This window comes from Haemaphysalis longicornis, unplaced genomic scaffold (genome assembly GCF_048455015.1).
Source record: "Haemaphysalis longicornis isolate Haplotype H1 unplaced genomic scaffold, Haemaphysalis longicornis Haplotype H1 scaffold_8, whole genome shotgun sequence".
Lineage (NCBI taxonomy): Eukaryota > Metazoa > Arthropoda > Arachnida > Ixodida > Ixodidae > Haemaphysalis > Haemaphysalis longicornis.
Window position 1 is genome coordinate 167338672 of NW_027526445.1, and position 9498 is coordinate 167348169.

The window sequence follows — 9498 nt, forward strand, 5'->3', positions numbered from 1 at the left end:
CTCCTTCATCTCATCAAAGAGGTCGCTCATAAGCTGAACACTTTCAGCCAAGGAGGCCTGCTCACCCAGCCCTTGATCGCTAAGCTTTTCTTCGATTTTTGTTGTTAGTTCAAGCACTAATGCATCTAAGTTCCCCTTGAGTAGACCCTCGAGCAAGTCAAGCCTTTTTGCGAGTTCCACATTCGTCGGCATCATTCAGCACAGAGCAAGTACGGCAAAACAGAGATCTGGGCAGCAGCTGCGGCGTAAGCAAACAATAAAGAGACCTCCGGACCTCAAATTTCGTGAAACCAACCTGGATTGCAGAGTGCGAGAATTTAGATGCGTGGACTGGTCGCCGCAACCACCGCTGCCAGATGCAGGGGGGTTGGATGTTTTCTTTGTTCTGTTTGTAGGTAGCGTTCTTCGAGGGCCTTGATCAGCTTGTCACCATCGCCGTTGTATGTGTTTAGCATTTTCGTCAGTGCGCGGTTGCTTGCTGTTTTGCTGCCTGTAGGGTCGATAAGATGGCGTAGCAGCTTCCATGTCCTTCCTACCGACAGCTGACCTTGGAGGCTGCCGCAGATCTTTAGCCAATTCTCCCTGCTGAGTTTGGCCACGTAGTCGGATATTTCCGTGTTCAGTTGGGCTATGCGGCGGGCTAAATTTCTGTTTCGCCTCTGCCGTTTCCAGCGTTTCGTTAGTGAGTGTCGGGCCGCCCACATGTTGGAGAGTCTGCTGTCGACGAATGGCGCTTGTTGCGTTGTAATGATTGTTTGTGTGAACTGGTCTAATGTCCGCTTCTGCTTGTCGGCCCACTCCTTGTGCGTCTGGCCGGTTGACGCTGTTTCGTCCGTGTTTTCTTCTTCTTTTTGAGTATGCTTGCGCATCTTGTCCCAGTCTGTGATGTGGGCTGTTCCCAGCTTGGCTCGGTAGTTGGGACCCCGTATCGTGATTGTAACGACGCTGTGATCGGAGCCCAGATCCTCATCTTCGCACTTCCATGTAACGTCGAGTGATCCGCTGAGCACGACAGGTCCGGTGTTGTGTCCCCACCAGGGGTAGATGGAGCAAACCGAGCTCAGAAGGGAAGGGGAGGAAGAGAGCTGTAGCACTGGGACGGCATGCCTTCCACCCTTAGAAGCGCTTATTAAAGCGACGCTTTGTTGTCCTCACTGATGCCGTTGTGCGCCAATACGACCTGCAGGAAAGCCAACTTTCTGTGACAACGATGATGAGTTATCGTGGGTGAAGCGATAGAAAGATAGCACGTCCCGTGAGTCTTCAATGCACACCTCATAAATCAGAATTAATAATTGTGCGCAAGCACCCACCTGCTCAAACTATTGAGCCCATCTCCTTGCATTTGGACGGCCAGGACATCAAACCCAGCTCTTCAATCAAAATTCTCGGTCTCACCATACAAGCAAATACGCGGAACGATCTGACCTGATGCAAACTATCCAAGACATTCACTCAAGTTACGCACATGCTCCGACGCATCTCTAACCGCCATCGGGGCCTGAAAGAACAAGATATGATTAGACTTATTCGAGCACTTCTAATCTCTAGAGTTACCTACGTTGCTTCATACCTCTGCCTAAGGAAAGGAGACTTGGACGCCCTTGACAAGTCATACGCAAGGCATTCAAACAGGCATTGGGCCTGCCTATGAACACCTCTACTCAGCGGCTTCTACAACTGGGGCTTCATAACACGGTTTCAGAATTAATTGAAGGCCACCTTGCCAGCCAACGTGCCCGGCTCACTCAAACACCTGCGGGCCTTGAGTTAGTCAAACGCCTACGACTCGCGCACCCACCATCTCCTCCTGCTCTTTTTGTCCTCCCCGAGGCTTGGAGATCTGCTGTACGGGTTCGCACAATACCGAAGAACATGCACCCTGATCTCCACCCGGGCAGAAGACAAGCACGGAGTCAAGCCCACGAGAACATCTATGGGAACCGTCTGGACGTCGCGTATACAGACGCTAGCTCGTATCCAGGCGGTCAGCACAAGGTTGCAACCGTCACCCCCAAATCGGCCCTTATAACCTGTGCTTCAATTACCACGACATCCACGCAGATTGCTGAGCAACTGGCGATCGCACTCGCACTTAATCACACCAAGAGCGCGGTCATCTTAAACGACTCCCAAGCTGCCTGTCGGAGCTTCTTGGCGGGGAGGGTGGCACCACCAACTTTCTGCCTCCTCTCGCAACATCAGCCACAAAGAAACGTCGCCCTCGTCTGGACACCCGCCCACTGTACATTAACGGGCAATAATTTTGCCCATCATCAAGCCTGCGCGCTCTCCTCCCAGGCCCCAGAAGAACAAGCGGAGTCCACACCATTGGTTACATTTCAGGACATTACGCAGTATTACCGACTCGACAGACAGCAATGCCCTCAGCCTCACTCCAAGCTGTCCAAATCGGAAGAAACGACTCTTCGTCGCATGCAAACGAATACCTTCGTCCATCCAATTCGCTTACACCACATGTTTCCCACTCAATTTCCCGCCCAATGCACTTTTTGCTCTAAGCCTGGCCCACTTGTCCATATTTTATTAGAGTGTGCGCATAACCCTGACCTCCCACCCTTTCCTTCCCCCCTCCCCCTTCATGAGCTGCGGGAGAACCTGATCACCAGCGACCACCTGGACGTCCAGCAACTACTGGCATCTAGGGCGTCGGTCGCCCGGTCATCACTTGGATTCCCGGACTAGGGAACCACTCCTACTTTATAAGGCTCATTAAAGTTTCATACTATTACTACTACTCCCGTGGAAGGAATCAAACCTCGAACCCTCGCGTTATGAAGCAGGCATGAATGCAGGCACGTAAAGCCGATGGCACGCGAACTGCAAGACAACATGAAGCTTACAAAATATTAAACAACACGACAGTTCTGAGAGCATGTAAAAAGCGGAGCGAAGCAGCGTGCAGAAAAGGATGCGTTAGGCTTACCAAGGCATGCAACAGGAAGTTCACAAAAAATACCCAATCTAAATAACTACAAGCACACCTCCTAACAAGAAAAAAGCGCCGTGAGGCAGCCGAGGACGCAACGATGCGTCAGGCCTGCCATTCGAACCACGGGCGGAGAACATCGGGACACAAGACGTGAACACCGCGCTGCCGTCCTCATCAGCACAAAAAAGCGACATCGAATGACGTAAATATGATGTATATTTTGTGACGTCACAGGAAGTCAGGTGATCAGTTCAGTTTGACGTCACTTCTGCGTGGCAGCAGCCACCGCAAGGGGGGCGCGTCTTGTACCACGCGCGTGGCACGAGCCTTACCCTTTGGTTTATTACTGAATTTTCTTGTCTGTGACGCGCCACTGCTGTCGAGGCTACTCATTTGGCCCCCGGACCTCAGTTAGACGCTAAATGTCATGCGGTATTCTCGTGTAGCACCGAATTAGTGACATTTAGAGCAAATGACATTTGCTCCAAATGTCCTTAGATCTGCCGTGTGGCAGGGACCTTAGTCCTACAGCTGACACAATTAGATGATGGCCATGATGACGGTTATGAATTGCTACTACATGTACCAAAGAGATGGTGACAGTTCTTATACCCCTGTCACACGGGCACATTCAATCGCGATTGAAGTGAATTGCGATCGAGTTTTTGAGCGCGCTCGACGCACTACCGCTGCTACACGGCCCGTTCCAATCGAGATCGAGAAGTTGCACCAGTTGCACTCGTTGCGCTAACGATATACTTGCGGACGTCAACCACGTCAACCTCCGTTCAGACTGTGAGGGCGAATCAACTTGGTGCGCCCGCAACTCTCAGTTTACTATGACTACGCGCTTCCCCAAGACTGGCCGCCCGACTCACCCACACATTAAAGGGGCACTGACACAAAATTTTGAAGGCGAGATAACTTCGGAAGTAGATTGGTGTGGACACATATACATCATCTGGAAAATATCAGCGGCGAATACAGCCTAGAACATATTTAAAGTCAATTTTAAAGTGTGCGAAACGCAACCGAGCAGCCAGCAGAGGACCACGCGCAATCGACATCCCGCGGTTATTTTGTAAATAAACAACATCCAAACACGTCCCGAGTTTGTGTATGCCGCTTCCGCACTGCCGGCGTTTTTCGCCGGCTCGCCCGGCTCGCCGCTCCAATCGGAGGGCCGGAGGGCGGAGCTTCTGCTCTCGAGAACGAACGACCCGATCGTTGGCGGCGGAGGCGCCGTGATTTCGTCAGCTAATCGGGCAGCTGGCCGCTACCAAAGTTCTACAGCTATTCCAGGCACTCTGTTTCTATTACTGTTTATTACCATTGGATGCGAAAACGCGCCGGAGGCACGAAAAGCCCACTGAGCTAGCCGCACGGTCGCTGTGCAGGCGGCGGCCACGGCCGCGAAGTGGTTCAGGCCGGCGCAGGTAGCTCGAGTGATAACTTGTTACCGCTGCACGACATTGTACTCAAGTGGCAGCTTATGAGAAAGGAGTTAATGATGCGATGGCGGGTTGCATTAAAAATTGTCATCTGCACCGCTTACGAGAGCGGCAATCGAATATCCGCCGCAGTACTAAGCCGACAACATCCGTAGGCGGACCTGTAGGCAGACCGGCCGGCTGCTCCCAGCGCGCGTCTTGCCACCTACTGTCTCGAACGTCGCGCGTCGTTCTTTACCCGCGGTAGCATTTGCACTCGCAGCGCCTGCGTCACGTCCACGGTCGCTTTTTAATTAAGCGGCTCACGAGATGAGTACGTGGGGGCATTCGCAGAAACTGCCGGTGATGCGGATTCGACAGTGCTACGGAAGCTCTGCTCTGTGATATCCCTCCGACGGTCACGTGGTCAGCTTTGTTCACATAAAATCCATCGGTTCGCGGCACCCGCTGAAACAGAAACTGCGACTGGCCGCATTGAAAGTGCTTCTGATTAAACAACCGTCGCACGCTGAAGCAAATGAGGTTTCTAAAGGTGATAAGTAGGTCACTAGCGACTTATCGCAACAAAAAGGTCGTAAAAAGGCAGTAACAGCCGTATTTACTGACTCCTTACGAACCGTACTACCCCGCGGTTTTGTAGGTAGGCACTGCCACTGCATGGTTAGGAAATCAACTGAGTGAATGAAGTAGTACGCACTAGATTAAGGTCATGCTGATGACTAGGTTATGCATGGCCAGTTAGTAAACGCATGTAGCACAGAAGAGTGTTATCGCTAGGACTTTACTAGGTGAGGTAGTGGTACTTACTACTGCTTCAGTTAGTAACCCTGACTAGTACTAAATTTACTACCTCCAGTTACTAAGTACCTAGTGTATACTGGGACACGTAACTTGTTAGTGTTCCATTAGTGAATGCCCCGACCTTTTTTTTTTTTTTTTTTTCAAGAGTGAGGTGTGTCTTACGGTGCCGGTTAGGGAGGTCCCTTTTGCGATAAAAATTTCTGCTGAGTAATTAACTCCTGCTGTAAGCTGCGCCCCTGGCGTCCACTGCTTACCAGCTGGTTTCAGAAGTTTTGTTTGTTGAATTAATTCTCATTTACTGCTCCATATTGTCTTATTTCTTTATCTCATGATATCAAGCTTTATTAAACCCGTCAAATAACTGTTTATTCTGATTTAAAAACTCATCCACGGTGCTGGGTACAACAGGATGTTCTCTGGGAAACGCCTGCGCTCCATACAATTTTTTCATCGCAGAAGGGACCCTCGCGCTCCATTGGTTTCTCTCCAGCACGACGCGTCTCTACCGTCTGGTACACTGTACCTCTACTTCAAGTACACAGCAGACTGCGGAAGGCGCTTTTCAAGGACCGCAAGCTTCATTCACACAAGTTGGTCGCAGAAGGAGATTCGGCCAAGAGGGCAGCTCTGAGCTCGGTCAAGCTTTTCTACGGCAACGACGATGTGACGGAAACGGACGTGAATGATCAGTGGGGCGACGAGCCCTTGGTTCTGGACACTACAATTTCTTAATACCACTCCTGCACCTTCCCGGGGGAGGGAGGATACAGAAAAAGAAGGAGAGGAATGACGAGAAAGAAGTAGCAGCAGCTGTACGGAACAGCGGCCTCCTGCCACAGAAAGTTGTAGCGCTTCGGAGAACAGGTCACGCTACGGTGCTCGGTAGACGGCCGGCACTGCTGAGCGTACGCAGAGGCGGAAAAACTGGTTGTTCGGTGCACAGGTGTACCGGGTACCGTACCTGTACCAGTTTTCCGGTCTGCTATAACTCTATTGTCTTCTCTTCCCCGACCGGTTTTACAAAGTCTATATAATAACGTTCGTCTTTCAGGCCATCGAGTCTGCCAAGTCAAGATGCATCCTGAAGCATGAACGCTCCACCCACCACCCTCTTCCCTTTTCCTTCTGCTTCAATAAACGTTTATTACTACTACTACATAGTATACGTGATTTTGCGATGCACAACAAAAATTGTAAGGGTGGAAAAGTGTGCAAACAGAAAAGTGCAGGCATGCCGAGGTTTGGGCTCCCTTTCAAACTCGTTTTCTCAGCAGGTTGCAACGTTGGACCTAACTTTAACCTAACCGTACGATTCATATGAAATCGAGGTTCTTCCGGCTTTACCCCTACATTACCGTTTTCGTAGAGGCAGACAGAAAGGGGGGAGGGGGATTGGACAGGGCCACTGGCTCTGGCCGTAGTAAATAACGTGAAGTAATTGGCTTAGGTTCCGGCTAGTCGGTAGTTCACGAATGTATTTCCAGCGCACGAAGAAGACGCGGACAGACAAGACGGGTATGAGCGTTTACCCCTAATCTTGCCGATCAGTATTTTTTTTTTGTGCGCCAGAAATACTATTTAATAACGACGATTGGTAATCATCTTTTTGTTTCCAAGCGATTCACCACGTTTGCACGGCTCCAAAGCTTGGTCTCATTACGACGATCAACCAGTTTTCCGTGCCCCTGACGGAAAACAAAAATGGAAAAAACAATCGATATGGTTTGCAAAATACGCCGACTGTCCCCTAATCCCCCCCCCCACTTGAAGATTGAGTTGCTTCTTCTGTTTTTATTATCATTTTTTTCTTTCGTCATGCCTCCCCTCCCCCTCATGTTCTCTCTTTATATGGGACCAACACATGTAGTCGGCGTTCTTGTGTTCGTGTTTCGCCTGCAGTATTACGCTCATGTCGCTTACAACATGTTTCGTGTTTTTAACAGTTCATTCAGAATGAGAACAAGCCTCGATTCTTTTCTTTCTGTTTTGAGATTTCTGGTTCGGCGATCAGGGAAAGCTGCGCTTAGCTTTTGTGACGTAGCATTTCTCGCGGCTCCTTCAAGCGTCATATTAACCCCTCCCCTTTTTTCTTGTTGGTGTGTTTAATTATAATATTATATATTTCTTTATTCATTTTTCCGTTGGGTCTATAGCATACAATTGTGGTCACCCAGAATAAGCCTGTATTATGATGAATCCTTTCTACCCCTCCCTTGCATTCTGTTATTTAATAAGGAGCCAAACACGGGTTCGCTTCGAGTACTAATTAAACAAAAAGAATTAGATTTTTCCAGTTGTTCTTCGCAAGTTATTTTTTTTTTCAAGGGCGAAAATTAGGCTGCGACGCTTGCCTCTTTCCCTGACATCACTGGAGACCCGCCGCGGTGGCTGAGTGGATAAGGCGTTGTGCTGTTGAGCACGAGGACGCGGGTTCGAACCGGGTCATGGTGGCTGATTTTCTGACGGAAGCGAAAATCGAAAACACCCTTGTTCCAACACCCTGTCCCAACTTAGTGCACAGCAATCTACTTACCATCAGCCTTATCAGCCCCTCTGTATCCACTGCAGGACGAATGCCTATCTAGATATGGGATATATTTTCACCCGAATACACGATAGAGAAATCCTGTTCCATAGTGCGTTTGCGTTTACCTCCCTCGAAAAGTATATAATTTTTACCGACCAGGCTTCACTCCACCCCCAAAAAAATAAACCTCGGAGGCAAAGTAACAACATTAGATATTGTATACATTAAAGCTCTTTTTATTTATTTTCTCGTGTGCAGGTCAGTCGCTGCTGTGGAGGTTCAAGACGCGAAGTGGGGCATGTCCGGCATGGAAGAAACCTCGAAGGGGGCGCCCCGGAGGGTATGTTCTGGGAATGCAGGGATGAATGCCAGCATTTTAATTGCTGCGTAGCCGGAAATAAATGTTATGACCGCTAGCAAATTCATTACGTGCCTGTTTCATTCAATTACAATACCAGAACATCGCAATGGTATGCGATCTGAGGTATTGAATTACGGTTTTTTTTAATGCGGACACCTACAATGACTTGCATTACATTTAACTCGGTATTCCTTTTTTCCCCCCAAAATGCTCCATTCTTCTTGTCTGTGAAGTGTGCGCGTTCACTGCATGTAGTCTGTTTTCATGGTTTCGTTAACGTTGCTTTCTGCAACTGTTGGGACAGGTCGACGCACCATTCATTTCTCTGGTTTCACGAGTGTAATTTTTCCTTTCCTCGTCCGTGCACGTATAGGTGTGTTCAGAAACTTGTTTTAAATATAATAATTTGCACACGTACGGACTTTCTTGTCCGCCGATGAATACAGCGGAAATCGGGAACTTGATTCGAAAAACTGACGTGTCGTCTGCTATTCATATGCGCTTCGTTTCGTTTCTTAAGAAATGTAGCCATAAAATCCTGTTGCTGAGTAGTCCCAAAATTTCTGCTGTTTAAAGGCCAAAAATCCCCAATAGGTTAAAATTTTAAATGTCGAAGAAAAAATTCGTGACGTAAAAAACTCGTCGGTGCTGCCGCCGCTGAAATTTGCGGCAAAAAGCTCGTGCTGCTCGTTTGAATCATTCGGCATCGCTCGGTTCCGGTTTTAGTAGTCCCGCCTGACGGAGTTGTGTTTCCTGCACTTTGCCGCGATCGTGTTATAAATGCGCGTTGTTTAGAATTTTTACTCGAGTCGCGTTAATTTTCCCCGGATTAGTGTCACGAACTTACCATGTTCTGACCATGGGCAGGCGCTCTGCAAAGAAGTCTTACCCATTAAAACACAGGCTGTTGTTATCACTCGGTCGCATTTTTTAACTATCGGCACCAGCCCCTTATTCCACGCAGGTGGTAAAATGGGGAGGAGAGGGGGGAAGAGTTTTAGCTTGCACGTTGGCCAGTTGAACTACTTTGGCTTTTGATAATATGACCACTACAAACGCGGGAGTTCCGCTTGGGCTCTCCGGCTCCCGTGCGGCCACTGCCGAAAACCGGAGGATCAAAGCTTACGGCTACAGATAGTGTAAACTGCCGCGACGTTTCCACGGAAACATGGTAATCGAACTCTTACGTAAGTGACTTTCTCTTCAAAGCACACGTATCGAGGAATCCCACCGTCAAGGCTGGTGTGTAAGCCATCTACACTCTTAATCAATTCCTGGTTATACGACCCGCATGCAGGCGGGCCGCCACGTCATTTTAAAGCCGCTTATAAAGCGGTGGTTCCGGCGGCCTCCCGCGCAAGCGGCCCGCCAAACATGCGGCCCACCGAACACGCGGCCCGGCGTT